The following is a 17,912-nucleotide window of genomic DNA, read 5'->3' on the forward strand; positions in this document are numbered from 1 at the left end:
CTCATAGAATAACATTGTCCACATACATCCGTACAATAGATGTCATCCACATTTTAACCTCGCTCTCTCTCTCTCTCTCTCTCTCTCTCTATATATATATATATATATATATATATATATATATATATATATATATATATATATATATATATATGTGTGTGTGTGTGTGTGTGTGTGTGTGTGGAATTTTGTATCTCAAATCATTGGGCGACCATCACATGGGCTAAAAAGAGGAGTTTATGGGATTTGTTAGATTATATGGTTAGCAAAAAATTCGAGGACCAATGATTAGTCTTAGGATGTGGTTTCATTGGGCATGTAGGAAGAGAGAATAATGGGTATCAATGAGTACACCAATGTTTCAATTTTGGTTCTAGGAACGTTGAGGGTCTTACGTTTCTTGTGTGTGTGTGTGTCAAATCATTGGGCGACCATCGCATGGGCTAAAAAGAGGAGTTTATGGGATTTGTTAGATTATATGGTTAGCAAAAAATTCGAGGACCAATGATTAGTCTTAGGATGTGGTTTCACTGGGCATGTAGGAAGAGAGAATAATGGGTATCAATGAGTACACCAATGTTTCAATTTTGGTTCTAGGAACGTTGAGGGTCTTACGTTTCTTGTGTGTGTGTGTGTCAAATCATTGGGCGACCATCGCATGGGCTAAAAAGAGGAGTTTATGGGATTTGTTAGATTATATGGTTAGCAAAAAATTCGAGGACCAATGATTAGTCTTAGGATGTGGTTTCACTGGGCATGTAGGAAGAGAGAATAATGGGTATCAATGAGTACACCAATGTTTCAATTTTGGTTCTAGGAACGTTGAGGGTCTTACGTTTCTTGAGTTTGTAGAGTTTATTGTTATGTATGATTTGGTGGTCTCAAAATTATTTAAAAATATGGATTTGCATTTGAGTAGTTTTCATAATGGATGACAAGTCACCTACATTGAGTACCTCCCATTTCGTAAATATAAGCTTAGCCCTTAGGACATGTAACGATTGAAATGTGTTACTATAAGAGGTATGTATATCACAGCACAAAAGTATAACACCCCTTTTTTCCTTTTATTAATTATTAAAGGATTACAATAAATGATAAAGATAATGAAACATTTAAGAATAAAATGTTAAAACCAGATAAATAAGTTAAATAAATAAAAAGAGTTATACAAAAGTTTAAAGAGATTAGTTAACTAATAATAATAAAATAATAATAAGTAAACATAAATGGGACAAAATAATTATGAGGGATTAAAATGAGAATTTTAAATACTTAAAATGTTAAATTATTAGTCTTAAGGATCAACTACGCAACTATATAATATCTAGGGGCCATTTGTATCAAATATGAAATTCTTGCATGGAAGCCTTCACTTTTTCCATGTACCATAGCCAAATCGGCTCCCCCGAGCACAAGAGAGGACGAAAGAAGGAAGAATGAACAAAGAAGTATAAAGAATGAGAGTTTGGGGCTGCCATTAAACCACCATCAAGTAAGTTCTAACACTCCTTTTGTTAGACAACAAACACCATCGCAAGCCCATCACCACTGGCAACCTTGGCTGTCAGATTTCACACCACACTATCACCACAATGATGGTTGTAGTTTCCCATCATGTTATTCTCAAAATAAGTTTTCCTTTCCATGTGTTTAATGGATTAATTTAAACCAAAACCTAGTTCTAGACTTATGATTTCATGAGAAGAAACCTAACTATCATCATGATTAATCTTATCCCTAAACCTCTAATGCAAGTTCTTAATACATTACTTAATAGCCTTTTTCATAGCTTATTAGATGCATAACCAAATGGCTTAAGTCTCTAATCTAAACCCTTTAATAATTATACAAGAGAAAACATGTTGTAGCTAAAAATCATAACTTCCCTACAATGTGCACACATGTTTGATAAACCATATAAAATCATAAGAGTGCCCATTAGGGATGATGCCAGAATCACGAGTTAGATACAAAGTCCATTTTACTATTTTTGTAGACTCTGAGACCTTATTCCAACCCCAAATGGGTCTTGACATGCTTTTCCCCAAATTAGCAAATAAGTTTGATAGATTGCAACTGTCATCTTGTAAGAATCATATAAAATCTTTAGGGGAATCCAAATGGCATATAGTCGAGGGCATTATAAAGATGTGTGTGTGTGTGTATGTGTTTGAATGTCTAGTTATACTCCTATATGGACCGTTACACTTAATTCCAAACCTATGTAAGGTTGAAATCTTCAATTTGTATAAGGCGGTCGACTGAATTGTTCAACTTGTAGCTACAATTCGATTCCACCTTGTAAAATTCATATATAATGTTAGAAAGATAAAAACAAGTCTTGAGGTTAATTTCTATAGTTAGGTATGATTGTCTACTTGAAAGCAACTTTGAACCTCATGGCCTAATTCGCACCCCTTGTATGGTGGGAGATGCAATCTTTACAATTTGGTTCAGCAAGTCGATCGATTGTAATCACCAACTTGTAAAAATCATAGAAAAATATAGAAAAATTGTATGAATATGTGCTTTATATCCATATAAAACTAGGAGATTTTCATTTAGTTCCATATAGAAACCATTATGTGAAGGTGATTGTAAGTAGGGTAAAACAGACCACAAGCATATACATACATATTAACTAAAATGAAATACTTAATAATTATTATTGAGTAGAGTTTGAGAATATGAACCAAGTAGTGACTAATGGAACGTTGTGTAGGTTGATCAGAGCTTCGATACTTTCTAGTCCATATCCCAATTGAGATTACAATTGCTCTTCAGATCAGGTGTTTCACGATTATAGGTGTTATTGTATGTTATGTTGTAACATTCTGTTTCGAGAAGCTTATTATTTCGGGATTGTGGGCGATAAATGGAACAAGTAAGGCCTTGGGCTTCAATAGAATAAGGATTAGACACTATTAATGGTGATAATATTGGTTGTGCGATCCAAGCCCTTGATCGTATTTTGGAGTCAAAGGGTAAAACGGGAAAAGTGATGTTTCAGACTTCTTTTATGAATTTAGGATTTAAGTTCGGAAGGTGTTAATGCAAAGGAGACTTGATAGGATTATAGAGCTTCTCATTACCTTTCCGTGGATATAAAGATCGTCGAAATCAGATTTGAAACAAAGAGGTTATGGTCGTTTGAAGTTAGGACGGTTTTGGGTTAAGCCCATATGTTGGGCGTATGGGGAAGTACTTTGGGTGTACTAAAGTATCCCTGGGTATGCTTGGCATACCATAAGTACGTTGGGCATATGCGATCTGGGCCCGAATGCTATTTTCGTGGTTTGAGCCCTATTTAAGATCCTTAACTTTCTCAAACCCATTCCACTCTCAGCCTCCACCTCTCCAACACCCTCCCTTGAAACCCTAACCCTGGTTTGAGCCTTGTGAGCAAAAGGAAGGTGTTTTTAAGTGCTTTGGAATGTTCTTGGTGCATCTTGGAGAAGAAGGAGCTCATTGGAGAAGTGTTGGTTGCATTAGAGCTTGTAGATCCAGACTTTGTTCACCTTGATCTTTCTTCTAGAGGTATAAAGCTTGAATCTTGATGATGCATTTGTTAGATCTAGCTAGTTTTGGGTATTATGATCTTTTAGTCACTTTAGTGCGTAAAGTTTAGATCTTGAAAGTTTATGACCTTGTTATGGATAATGTTGGAAACTTTATCCATCCAACCATCATATTGATTCGGATCTGAAGGTTAGAGACCTGGACTTAATGGATTAAGTTGAAAAAGATGCACTTTTGGTCCCTTGGAGACTTAAAGACTAGATCTTGGTTGTTTGGACCATTCCAATGGATAAAGTTGGAAACATTATCCATTATGGAGTTATTAGGAACCATAAAAATGTGATCTTGGACCTCCTATCCCTTCCATGCAAGAGTTAAGATGTCTTAATGGATAAATAAGTTAGGGTTTTATCTTTTGGACCTTTTCTAACCATGGAAACTCATAAAGGTGGAAACTTTATGACTTAAGTCGATGTTTTGATATTAGATCTAAGTTTGTACATTTTGGTCTTAAGAATTAAGTCCTAAAATGAGAAAATGGTCACCAAGGGGGTACGTTAGGCGTACATATGCGTACACTCAGCGTAATGCATGTTTTCCCCGATATCTTGTTGTGGCGGATTGTACATTAGGCATCAGCATGTAGTACGTGGGGCGTACGAGTCCTGTACGTGGGGCATACTCGTGAAACCCTCTTTTTGGGCCTCGATTCTTTTGGGAGTTGGGCCACGAATTGGTGGGTCAAATATGGTAAGGGTAAAATGGTCTTTTACCCTTGGTGTTGGACAAATAAACTAGATTCCCAGTTATGGTTTATGGCCCAATTATTAATTGGGTTTTATTTGATTGGTTAGCATGTGGATTCTCCGATTCAACAGCCCTAACATCTATTTGACTGACAGCAGACTGAGGTGAGTATGCTCACTATACTGTAGGACTCTAGGATATGTTATGTGCTTATAGTCTTTGTGACTCCTGTTGTATGTGTTGTATGCATGTGTGCTAGGAATGGCAACGGGTCGGGTTCGAGGCGGGGCATGGTTTCCCAAACCTGCCCCGATATCTTTCGGGTATCTTATCGGGGCGCCCCATTGGGTTTCGGGTTTCTTATCGGGTTTATAACATTTCATAATGAAATCTTTGTTCCGTTTTAAGGTACCCCGATGTCTTATAAAAAAATACATGTTCTAGAGTCCCTTGTAAATTAAAAATGTGATGCATCACTTTAATAAAATAAATTGGACCTTATATTAAAAATTATTTGATTTAAGTTTAGCGTAATACGTCAAAACATAAAAAAATGATCATTCACACTAGATTGTTAATAACTAAAAAGATTGTCCACAATAAGTATTTTATCTTTGAACGTGTGCAATTAACATCAAAAGGTTTCGAACATTATATATATAATTAGGGCGAGGATAACCCACTCCCTGCCCCGAACCCGATAAAACCCCGATAACGACCCGTTACCCGACCCGAAATGATCGGGTTTCGGGTTTCCCCGTCGGGTTCGGACATTTTTGCCCTTCCTATTGTGTGCATGTTTGTTATATGTATGTGGGGTGAAATAGACCTGGAGGTGAAATAGACCCGGTACAGCCTTGTGCTGACATATAAGTTGAAATAGACTCAGGGGTGAATAGACCCGGCGGTGAAATAGACATGGCATAACCTTGAGCTGTCATATGAGTTGAAATAGACTCTGGGGTGAAATAGACCCGACACAGCCTTAAGCTAGCATATATGTATGGTATGCGATATTTTGGGGAACTCACTAAGCTTTGTTCTTACAGTTTATGTTTAAAATGTTTTCAGGTATTTTCGGTTTGAAAGGGAAGGGCCCGACTTGATCATAGCGCACCCACCCATGTTTTCGTACTTTATGGTTTTGGAATTGTCCCTGATAACTATTTTTACTCTGATATACTTTTCAATGATTGAAATGATTAAATGGTGTTTATGGTTGAATTAAAAAAATGAAATTTTTACCTTAAAAGTTTTGGGACGTTACAAGTTGGTATCAAAGCCTTGGTTTGAGGGATTCGGGCATACTCTTGGGTGTATCTGAACTCAAACTGAGGATTTGGTAGAGTTTTTTTCCATAAAAAGGAAATGTTTTATTAAATAATTTTCTAATAAAAGAAAGGGGTGGTGCGTGCAATAAGCCAAGCTCAAGTAAGTATTTCCCAAAATACCCATACATGTTTTATGTTTGATGTTCGATGTGAGTATATGAGAATTGCATGCTAGATTAGGCTAAGGATCTGCTTAGAATTGCATGATAGTATGCTAGGAGAGATGCCTTTATATGCCTATTGATTAAGCCTTTGGAATTGCATGCTAGTATGGATTCAAATATTGGATAGAATGGCCTGATTAGGTTATGCTCTGGTTTGGATAACTCGATGCTCGAATGCTGCTTGCTTTGTGCTTTCACAAACCTCCGCTAATATCATGTAACTATTAATCGAATACGTTAGGTTTGTTGCAGGGATTAGATACTTTTAGAAGGTTAGGTTTAACTTTATTATGCAACTCTTGTTTGAGTCCAACCGATGTATTGTGAGACCTTGCAGTCGAAGAATTATCTAGTATATGTGGCATGTAATTGTATTTGTTAAATGTGACTAGAGCATTTGGATCATGTTCATGGAACATTTGGAGCACTTGGAACTAAATGGAGCACTTGGGGTTCATGGAGCATGTGACAAATGAACGGATCATCTGAGAAAGGAATGGATCGTCTGACAAAGGAACGGATAAAGTGTCAAAGGAACGGATCATATAGAAGGGGGTTTGGAGCACTTGGAAGAGGTTTGGAGAACTTGGGAGTGATATGGAGGAACAAGGGGACCTTGTTGTGCCATTTGTTAAAGGGATGGGCCAATAAGGATGTTGTTGCACCAAGGGCACTCCTTCTTGCGCCAAGCTACTCCCACTTGCCCCATGGGGAATCCCTCTTGCTCCATGAGGTACTCTTGTTGCGCCATGAAGTATGATGTTGCTCCAAGCATGGCCTTGTTGTTCCATTCATGTTCTTGTTGCGCCAAGATGGTGATGTTGCTCCAACCTAGAAGTTCTTGCGCTACACTTGAAGCCTGTTGTGCCATCCATACACCTGTTGTGCCATCCATACACTTGTTGTGCTATCGTGGCACAAGATGGACCATCTTGGTCCCTGATGAGCCAAGTATGCTATGAAGTCCTCTATGATGCTCAAGATCGTTAAAGGATGCTCGGAAGTTGGTATTGCTTAAGGATTACACCATGTTGTGCCACCATGATGGATGTTGGGCCATTAGTGTTCATGATGTGCCACTTGTACATCATGATGCTCCACTATGGCACAAAGTGCTCCATCCTTGTACATCATGATGCTCATGAGTTGTATGATATGGAAGAATGTTCCAAAAGATGTTGCATGGCGGATTGTGATTGGTTGACACCTTTCATAGGCCTATGGCCCAATAGGCTTGGCCCATTAGCGTTTTAGGTCTGGTCCCTCAAGTATAAATAGGGATGCATGCTAGGTCATTTTGTATCTTGAATTCTAGAGTGTTAGGTGAATCTCTATGAAATTGTACTTGTAACCTCTGTTTGTGAGCTCTGAAATAAAGAATACTCCCTACCTGCCTATGGACGTAGGTCACCTTGACTGAACCACGTAAATAATGTGTGTCTTGTGTGCTTATACTTTTGCTTGTTATCCGCTTTATTTCCTAACACGTGGTATCAGAGTTGCAGTTTGTATTCCTGTGATTAACGATGTCTACTCACAAGATTGATTTGGAGAAATCCAATGGTTCAAATGACTTCACATTGTGGAATGTGAAGATGAAGGCTCTTCTGGTTCAACAAGGGTGTGTGGCGGTACTGGAATGAGAGGCAAAACTGCCAAAGGACATGGCAGCTGAAAAGAAGGTGGACATTCTGACGAAGGCACATAGTGCCATTCTATTGAGCTTAACAGATGAAGTACTGAGGGAGGTCGTGGATCATACGCGTAAGTGAGCTTCCATGTCATTATACGTGTAAGTGAGCTTCCATGTCATCATATGCGTAAGAGATTCATCCTACTATGTATAGCCTTAGGAGGATTCTTACGCATAAAGAGATGGTCACATCAACCAATATCAACTCCACTAGGTTCTCACCAGCCTTAGGAAATTGTGTTTCAATAGTAAGTTACTAGTAAGTGGAGAGAAGATATATATATATATATATATATATATATATATATATATATATATATATATATAGAGAGAGAGAGAGAGAGAGAGAGAAAGAAAGAGAGGAGGGAGGAAGGGAGGAATGAGAGAGATTGTGAGAAAGCATAGCCTCACTCACAGATGGTCACAAAGTCTCAAGGCATGGGTGATATTCTATTAATAAGTTGGTAGTGAGTGAGCTTCCATGTCATCATACGTGTAAAAAATTCCTCCCACTCTGTATAGCCTTAGGAACATAGTTCCTAATATTTAACTACGGTCCCTTTGATTAGGCCTTTTTGTATATTTAATTCAATGACAATATAAACGTAGGAACATAGTTCCCAATATTTAACTACGGTCCCTGATTAGGACTTTTGTATATTTAATTCAATGACAATATAATTCTATCATCTTAGGACAGTATCTTCATAATAGCTACCAACTTTGGGTTTTTGTCATAACCTAATATATAATGTGAAATTATCCCTTACAAATCAACAAAATCCGTAATTATTCTGTAACAACCAATTTACCAATTAACATTTTGTTTTATTGAAGGGTAAAATGCATAAAACTCAACCATTTATCTACCAACATTCGAAAAAAACTCTTATGTTTTGTTTATATGCAGTCTTGCAGAAAAACCCTTTATATTTTCATTTATATTTCAGATTTACCCAAATATTCATTTTTTTTATGAAGAAACTAGTTGTTTTGTGTCATGACATTTATCTTGTTTGTTTTTAAGTTGTCATTGAAAGAAGAAAATGATGTCGCTTATTTTACCTTAGACAAGAGGCAACGTCATTTTATTTTTGTTTTCATGTTAACCTAAAAACGAAAAATATAAATATTATGTCACAAAACAACCGATAATTTCTTAAAAACGATATTTTGGTTAATGTGAAAGGTAACTGAAAATGTAAGGGTTTTTCTGCATATAAACAAAATGTAAGGGTTTTTTAGAATGTTAGTAGATAAATGGTTGTGCTTTTCTGCATTTTGCCTTTTATTTTATAATAATTAATTTTGTATTTCAACATTTTACATTTTAGAAACACAACCTATGTACTTTCGGGTGTTACAATTTGGTTTCTAGAATAAAACCATAAATGAGTGTGATTGCGTTGTAAATAGAATAAGTTTCGCTTTAAATCGAGAGTGTTTGATGGTCTTTCAATTTATAATGCATTTTTGAATTTTTGATGGTTTTATATATTTGTATTATTCTTATAGATAAGTGAAGTATTGTGTTTGAATCTTTATAACAGTAAATATAAATGATTCATTTTTGTAATTTAAATAGTTTATAATGTTTACACAGTAAGATTATAATTTTCTTTGCATTTGCAATAGTAGTTTTATACATAATGTTTATCTGACTACGAATTAGTAATGACTCAACCGAGTTTTTTTTGGAACCAAGCTTTATTTCGGCCAGAATTTTTGGGTCTATTTGAAGACTAGTTTTTTCTATTGTTGGTGTTTATGTGTGGATGGAAAGAAGTCTTAAATAAAAATAAATTAATGTCAAATTAAAAGCTGTTTAATAGTCATGACTTTTAATCAATGGCCAAACCCTACCTTTATAATACAAAACTTGTTTATTTCATTGTATTTTTATTAATTTATGAAATTCATTAGTATTGAAAATAGACCCTTATTTTATCACTTTGTTTACAAATATTATTGTTCATTGATAATCAATGGTAGCATTAGCACAATGCATAAATATCAAATTTCTAAATTGAAATTCCAAATGAGCAAACATTTTGGAGATATTAATAAATGACAATTTTACCATTTGTTTTATGTTTATATTTTTTATATTAATAAAAAATGGACCCATTATAAACCATCTTACCTCCCCACAGTAGATCATCTTCTGTGGCATTAATAGACTTAAAAGTTAAAACCAAGATAGCAACAACTTTTTAATCAAGATGAATACCTTCTTCCACCCTTATGTTCTATTCAAATAAAAAATGGCATTCATTCCTTAAAACTTTCCATTTTAAGCTTTGAGTATGAAGAAGCTGTGATCTGTTTTGTTGAGAACTTATCTTAACAAATTTCTAAACAATTTTCATTAAAGGAGTTCATAATAGCAATAGTTAGTGAAAATTACCAGAATCACAACAAACAGATGCCAAAATAATACTTTTAACTTAAGGATTGGAGGGGTGAGCCAGGCCTTGGCAGTAGTGTAAGACCAAGGCGACACGTGAAGAACCCCAGCAGCAAGCTACTGTAATGGGCCTTCCCCCATAAAAAATAAGATTAATATCGAGTGAGCCGATGGCCCACATATCAGATATTAAACTGATAAGAACAGATACTACACTTGATCTTAGCCAAAAGGCCGAGAAAGGTATGCTTATTCCGCTGCTTGGCTTCTCCTTTTATACATAGCTTTCTCTTGGCTACTTCCTTCACCCATCCGATGTGGGATACAAAGTCTTCAACGTCTGCCTACCTTTACAACAAAAGTTTGCAAAAAGAACATCATTATTCTTTTTGTTTTCTACTTGTATATCCAAATAATAGTTACAGTGCATATGTGTGTTCATATCTTTATCAAGGTGTACTCGAAACTATCACCTCCAAAGTAAGGCTTGTCTCCAAGCTCTCCTTAAATCTGTTTAAGGGAATCACTGAACTTTTTCCTGGATGCCTCATGTTCTTCCCCTTTTGTTTTGTACAACTTCCTCCCAATTTGGTATACCTACATTTCCTTATACAATGTTAGACAAAAGATTCGATAATCTAAGACCATTTCCCTTGAATACAAGATCTTAACAAACATTGACTTGTTTGAAAGATAGGAAGTTGCATCAAAACAGGTACGAAGTGAATTTCTTGAATATGTAATCATGGATTCAAGATTCGTTGCTCACTGCTGTCTGTGTACAAAGTTACACCCAAATTACATCAAATGGGGTTTGAGTTGTTTAGGTTAAGAAAGAGAAGCTGACTCTTGTTCCTCAAGCCTTCTTCTATGTACTCATATGAAACACACTTCTCAGCAAGAGTGATCCTGATCCTCATCCCATACATGCTTGCCCATAAATTCAGTAGAATCACCTCGGCTTCTTTCGCCATTGTTTGGTTGTTGGGCATATTCACTACGTGTTTATGAGGAAGTCTGTATGATATATGCGTAGTGATGGACTGGACAAAATCCTTGAGTAGGGGTGTGGAAGCGTGCAGATAGATGTATTGGTGCTACATAGGGCTGGGTCAGTTAAATCGGTTTCTAAATCGGGTTTGGTTTCGGTTTATGAATTAAACCAAACCTGAAAGTATTTTTCAACTATCTCATATCCTCACTTAGGCTACAGGGAGTGGGCCTCGCTACGGAGGTCGCCACCAGTCGTCAAGGGCCCTAACACCGCCCCTTGGCTTACGCCAACACCATAACGAGAAGAGAGAGAAAGATATTTGGTGGTTGTTGGCTTGTGGATGCCGTAATCTTCCTCTATAATTGCTCTCTAGAACCCTCCTTCCTCCCATCCATGGCGTCTCCATCTCAGGCAAGTCTCCTTCTCCAAAAAATCTCAAAGGTCTCACCGTTTTCTCGATTCTAGGGTTCCAATTTGCATTCTGGAGGAAACCCTTGAGGAAATATTTTGGAATCTGAGCAGTAATTATAGATCATTTAATTCTTCTGCGCCCATCTTAGCCTTTCCTGCTTTGTGTTATCTAACTCCTCAGATATCCAAGCCTGATTTCCACCGGAAGATGCACCGCATGACGATTTCCCAGAAGAAACGACATAAGCATCGGCCCTAAAGTTTCTGTAGGAAGCCGTAAAGGGAGCTTGAGTCCTTTCGGTTTTCACCGTCAGCATTCCATAAGCTAGAGTGTATTCTCATGGGCTGGTGATACTGACATAATGCGATGAGGGTTCCAAAGGATGGAATAGCTATGGAAATCAGCAGTTGGGTCGAACTACAGATAGAATTGTTGTTCATTGTTGCCTTTGCCTTGGCTGAGTACATTTGTATGGAGAATGTAGGGATCACCACTCAAGTTACCCAAGAAATCAAAGTCGATCTCATCCCAGTTTGACCCTTTTGATGACAACTGCAAATACAATTTTGCAATTAAGATAATTTTTTCCCATATCATCGATTTAATTGATGTTGTTTGGTTGTAATTCATTAGTTTTTATGAATCATAGTTTATTTTTGCGCAGTTTAACCTCTTGATCTTGACTTCTTCCGCCTCTTGAATAGAGATGTAAGTAATCCATAGCCGGTTTGTTTTCTGTAAGGTTTAACCACTCGAGGGCTTCAAGCTCCCCACGGGATCACGATGGAGCAACCCTCCAGATTAGACTCTTGTTTGTGTTCTACCATCGATTTGTTCTACCAAATTACTGTTTTGCCCTTGCATCAATTTATATTATATTAATTTTTTGTGGTTAATTTTTTTTTTTTAATATTTGTATATAAAAAATGGTTGTGTATTGAAATAAAGTAATTTAATTAATATTTATATAGAAGTGAAGATGGCTTCTACTTTGATCCCTCTAGCGATGTGGGACAAAGCTAATACTTGATAAAACTGAAGCGCATGAATGTTGTGCTTATGTAGGCGAGCATATGTAACTATGTTTCAATCATGTGCCGATGTGGGATATGTTTTATCTAGGTACGAAAATAAAAAATGTAAAATCTTATATACAAGTTTCGAACCTGAAACCTCCGGTAAAACAAACTAGAGCCTTACCGACCTGAACCAGACGATGCTTTTGATATAACTTCGTTAAACATGTTTATATTTGTATATAAATTATATAATTTTATAAACGTTATACATAATCGGTTCGGTTCGGTTTCTTTCGGTTTTACCAAAGCCAAAAACCGAACCCAAACCGAAATTTTCGGTTTTCAAAAAATCTAAACCCAAACCGTCGGTTTATGTTTCGGTTTCGATTTTGTCGGTTTTTTTCGGTTTTTCGGTTTTCGGGTTCGGTTTTGCTCACCCCTGCTACAGTTCGAAAATGTGAAAAATATGTTAAATTTATTTAAATTACAGGTTTATGTTAAAATAAAGTTGTGATGGTAAAGACATATTAGGTAGGAAAATTCTATAAAAGTTAACTAGTTTATAAATTTGTTCGGAATTTATTGTTTTTACAATACATATTTGGAAGTGACAAAATTACCAAAATAGTCATTTATTTCTTATTTTACGTGGTTAATATCCAAAGCTTTAAAAAATTACAGATTTGGTAGTAGTTTTGTTGTTGATTCTTCAAGCTAAAAAGACTATTTTACCCATTTCATTTATTTTTCTTACATAGTTTAAATAGTTTTATAAATATTTAATAACTACTAAAATAGAAAAAAAGAAATTAAATTGCTTCCTACTTTTTATACCTACAAATGTTCCTATAAAATTATGACAATTGTCATCATTTCATATTTTTTTAACTAACTCATTAAGGCTATATTATAAATATATCAAATAAAATTAAATTGAATGGTCATTAATTTGTCATAATTTTAGTGGGTAGGAATAATTGTAGGCATAAAAACTAGGAGGTAATTTAATTTCTCCTAGAAAAATACCCCTACACTCTCACACTTTCTTCAAATCCCATCTCCGCCTCAGCATTATTTCCCTTAACCAGATAATACCTCTCCATCAGGCCATAACCACCTCCGGTCACATCACTTCATCGACAGCCACCTTGCACCACCACCCTTAGGCCACCAATTTTATCCAAGGTTGCAGAACTCGCTACTCGGTACCTGCTCGGCCGACTACCGAGTAGCGAGTACTCGGGAGTACTCGGATTCGGTAATTCGTGTAGAAATTCTTTTACGAAAATTTTATATGTAAAAATCATAAGTTAAAATCATAATTTGATTGAAATATATTACAAAATTAGATATATGTGAATACATAAAACCCGAAATACACACAATTGTCTCAATTCGTGAATAATTACTGAAAATTTAAGATATATATATATATATATATATATATATATATATATATATAAATAATCACATGTGTGTATTAAATAATAAATCATTAAGTGTATTATACATATTAATCTTGAAATTCTTGATTTTTTTCTCTTTTTATGACAATTTTGACCCTTTGACCAAGTTTGACCGAGTTGACCGATTTTGATCGAGTTGGCCGAGTTTGACCGAGTAGGCCCGAGTTAGAGAGATATTGACCGATTTTTTACTGAGGTTGACCGATTTTTGACCGAGTTTGACTTAATCCGAGTTTTTTTGCCTAGTTCACAAAACTTGCCTCGGTGGAGGGCCAATTCCGAGTACTCGGCTGAGTAGACCGATTTTTACAACACTGATTTTATCTCGACCCGGATCTACCACTACCATTTCCACCCCACACCTAATCTCACCAAGAAAGCCAACATCTTCCGTGGAGCCTACAAAATAGTACACATACATACAAACCTATAAATCAATTAACACATACCTACACACCTACAAACCAACACACATGTACACACCCACATATCAACATATACATACACACTTGCAAATCAACCAACACACACCCTCCTGCAAATAAACACACATGCATATATACTGAACTTACATACACCCTCGAATCTGGAACCCGATATGCCCTCGAACTTGGAACCAAATAAACCCTTGAATTTGGAACCCAATAAATCCTCGAATCTAGTGCCATTTTTGCACGATTTAAGAACAACAATAAGAAGATGAATCAATTATGGAAGCATTTATCGATCCTCCTGCTGTGTTTGATATGTCAACTTTAAGATCGGTTGTGGCGCGACAATGGATAGGTATTTCTGGTGTTGGGTTGGGAAGGGGGTGAAAGGCATCTGTTGAGGTTTGGTATGTAGAGAGAGACAAGATATGGGAGTAATCATAGGTGACAACGTGATCGACGAAGTGTTCTCAAGCAGGCGACAATGATAGGTGGTGGTCGGCGATGGGAAGAGCATGCCGACAATGTAAGGTTTTGAAGGGGAGAGACATCATTAGACAAAAGAAAGTAAGAGTGAAGGTTGGTTTATTTTGTATTTTAAATGTATTAATTTTGTAGTTAATATTAAATAAGTGTGAAAATTTAATTACAATGGTAAAATAGTCTTTTTAATTTTAAGAGGGACCAAATCCATAACGAAACTAGTGGACAATGACTAAAACTATAACTTTTTAAAGGTTTTGATACTAGCCACATAAAATTAGAAAACATAAGGACCATTTTGCAATTTTGTCTTTTGATGTTGATTAAGACATTGATAGCGGGACCATCTTTAACTTATTGGACATGAATCATAATTCTTATTGATGCAAACCGCAAAAAATAGGAAGTAAACATCTTAAGCAGGAAAATAAAAGAAGATCGTCTGACCATGTACAAATAAAAACCTAATATCACAAATAAATGTCACGAGGCTCTATTCAACTAAATATGAAAATATGAATTGATGATGCTCTACCAGACTATTGTGATGTACTATGCTCAATTCTAAGTTAAATGATGCAAATTTTGAGACTGCTTATAATGTTTATAAATTAAGCTTATAATTTTCTTTGTATTTGTAACATTTGCAATAGTAGTTTTATAAACAATATTATTATGAATTCAGTGGCGGAGCTTGAACAAATTATTTGGGGGGACGAAACTAAAACTATAGTTCTTAAAAAAAAACAGCAGGGGCCAAAGGCTAAATTTTATATTTTCATGTCTAATATATATAAGATATAGTGGGTAAAAAGAAAAAAAAAGGAGGTATGTGTGTGTGTGTGTGGGGGGGGGGGCTTTATATCCTCCGCCCATGTATGAATTAATAATGACTCGATCGGGCTTTTTAGAATTTTTTGGTCTAGTTGAGGATTGAGTTTTCCTTTTTAGGGCACCTGTAGAAGTACCCCACAAACACACACAATAAACCCTTATTAACTCATGTTAGGTTGGCCGCCTATCCTAGATCTTCCCATTTCAAATAAGAGGTCTCCCTCTCTTTGTCTTCTTCTCGCCGCTTTTCTCGCGAAGCGGCGAAGCAAGTGAATGCTAACTTTGGTAAGTTGAGTAACCCTTATTTTTTTCCATAAAAGGACCTTCATCCTTCGACCCTCAAGACCTCTTATATCGCTCTTGCCTTCCAGCTAGCCAAGCCTTTGGAAAGAAGGAGAGCGCTAACTTGTCTTCCCCAGCTTGCCTTTTTAAACTTTCATTTCAATGGAAGACTTTCTAACTATCTAAACTGATAAAACTGTTTTTTTGGGTGACTCACCAACCGACCCAGCAGTGATCGATGACCTTGCTTATTTAATTCATTCAAAGGGCTGATTATTTAGAACCCTGATTTGGCCGTAGAAGGATTGAATTGTATCCGAAGAACAGGGGAATACAAATGCACACTTCTATAAACAACTTCCAGAGAGAAGCGACGACGAGGAGATGGAGATTCCAGAAAAGTCTACGAATAAGTAAGTGAAGGCTTGGCTTACGTGCTCAGCTCAAGCAAGAAGAAGCTAGAAAGTCAAGCCTATTGAATGGTGGCAGAGGGAGTGGAGACGACTTCCCCTCGGAGCATTTTCTCTTTCGTCTAGGCTCCCGGTGCGTCTTCCTTCGGTCGGCTTTGTTTTTCTCTCCTTTCCTATCGGCGAGTTCCGACGGCTTAGACGTGCTGCATAGAGCACACACAACCCATCACCGTTATTGTTGTTTATGATAATCCATGGTAGCATTAGCGCAATGCAAACATATGAAATTTGAATGATGTCCTCTAAATTGAAAATCCAAATGAGCGAACATATAACTTATAATGAGGATCATTTGTAGTATATTGGTTATACTTTCTTTAGGATTTATGTAGTTCAATTTTCGTAATGATTGTTTGTTTGGGGGTCTTGTTTCTAAGAAAAATCAAGAAACTCCTTGGAAACAAATAAGATGGTGTCTCTTTGGAAAAAAAAGAACAAATAATATGGTGTGTGGGTTGCTAGAGTTGCTTTAAAAGGGGTTATTGCCGATGGGTTTGACTTTAAGACTAATATCGAACACATCTCAGTAACTACTATAAGACTAATATAATTCTTTTATCAACAAGGATAACATCGCAACACATTAAAAATAGAGTAAACAACAAATGGGTCTAGTGATTTTTTTTTTCTTTGTTTGTAGGAATTTAAAAAGAAATTAGAAGTTGGTAATTTCTTTTATATCTGACGTTGATAAGGGAAGAAACTTAAAATGGGTTTATAAGTCTTCTCTTTTGATAGACATTTAAAGGTTTTAGTGGATAAATAGATACGCCAAGTCCATACACGTGTCATTGACATTCGTTGACTTTGTGGATAAAGTCGTGGAACATTCTAAAAGCCTCCAAAATCAAGTTTTTGGAGAGTAAGCAACCTCCGATAAGGATTAGATCGACTTAACATGACACATGGTGAGCTGTGGTAGGGTTATCATCATCACATATCAAGATTTTTTGTTGCCTTCTAGGGTTTCTGCAACGATAAATACAACTCCTCAAGAGCTGTTTTGCACACATCAAAAATAAATCTGCTCTCCTCCCTCTCTCTCTCTCTCTCTCTCTCTCTCTCTCTCTCCTATATTTGCAAACTGCAAATTTCTAGTTTCTTTTGTTTTCCGAGTAACCGCTTTGTGTTCATCTCTTCTTCTATAGCTATTGGAACGAAAAATAATATACATCAAATCCTGGGTGTTTACGTTGAAGCTTACAGCTTTAGAAAGACATAAAAACATTTAAGGACGAGAGCTTCTTCGTGTGTTCTTACACGAGTCGACATCAACAACTACGATGTTGGTTTTTATTTTACTGTTATGTTCTTAATTTCGCCCCGACAAGGAGACAGTCTTCCTTTTATCTTTCTTATAATTATATCTAATCGCGAATGATCGATTTAATTTCTAGATGAAATTTGGTAACTACGACCAAACTTGCAAAATTTGTCATTATAAAGGACAAATAAATATTAAAAAAACAACAATTTTACCAGTTGTTTTATATTTTATTATTTGTTTATCAGTTTTAAATCTAAAAGAGAAGACTTATCAGTTTTACCCTTAGTAATTTCTTTTTCTTTTATTTATTTATCAGTTTTAAATCTAAAAAATAAAAAAATAAATCAAATATCCCCTCTCGCCTTCCATTTCCCCATCTCTGCAGCAAGG

The 17,912-nt window shown here is 36.0% G+C and overlaps 1 non-coding gene and 1 pseudogene across 2 annotated transcripts; both read right to left on the reverse strand.

The window, feature by feature from the left end:
* Window positions 1–9,911: 9,911 nt before the first annotated feature.
* Window positions 9,912–11,900, reverse strand: LOC145110923 (putative xyloglucan endotransglucosylase/hydrolase protein 25 pseudogene; annotated as a pseudogene). The gene is made up of 2 exons (XR_013710121.1): window positions 10,338–11,900; window positions 9,912–10,208 (listed from the first exon to the last, which is right to left on the reverse strand). The product of XR_013710121.1 is annotated as a putative xyloglucan endotransglucosylase/hydrolase protein 25 pseudogene (transcript).
* LOC145118226 (U2 spliceosomal RNA) lies at window positions 9,915–10,111 on the reverse strand. The gene has a single exon (XR_013713191.1). It is a non-coding gene; the product is annotated as a U2 spliceosomal RNA (small nuclear RNA).
* Window positions 11,901–17,912: the final 6,012 nt, after the last annotated feature.

This window comes from Lactuca virosa, chromosome 5 (assembly GCF_052849685.1).
Source record: "Lactuca virosa cultivar CGN04683 chromosome 5, Lactuca_virosa_CGN04683_v6, whole genome shotgun sequence".
NCBI classification, from domain to species: domain Eukaryota; kingdom Viridiplantae; phylum Streptophyta; class Magnoliopsida; order Asterales; family Asteraceae; genus Lactuca; species Lactuca virosa.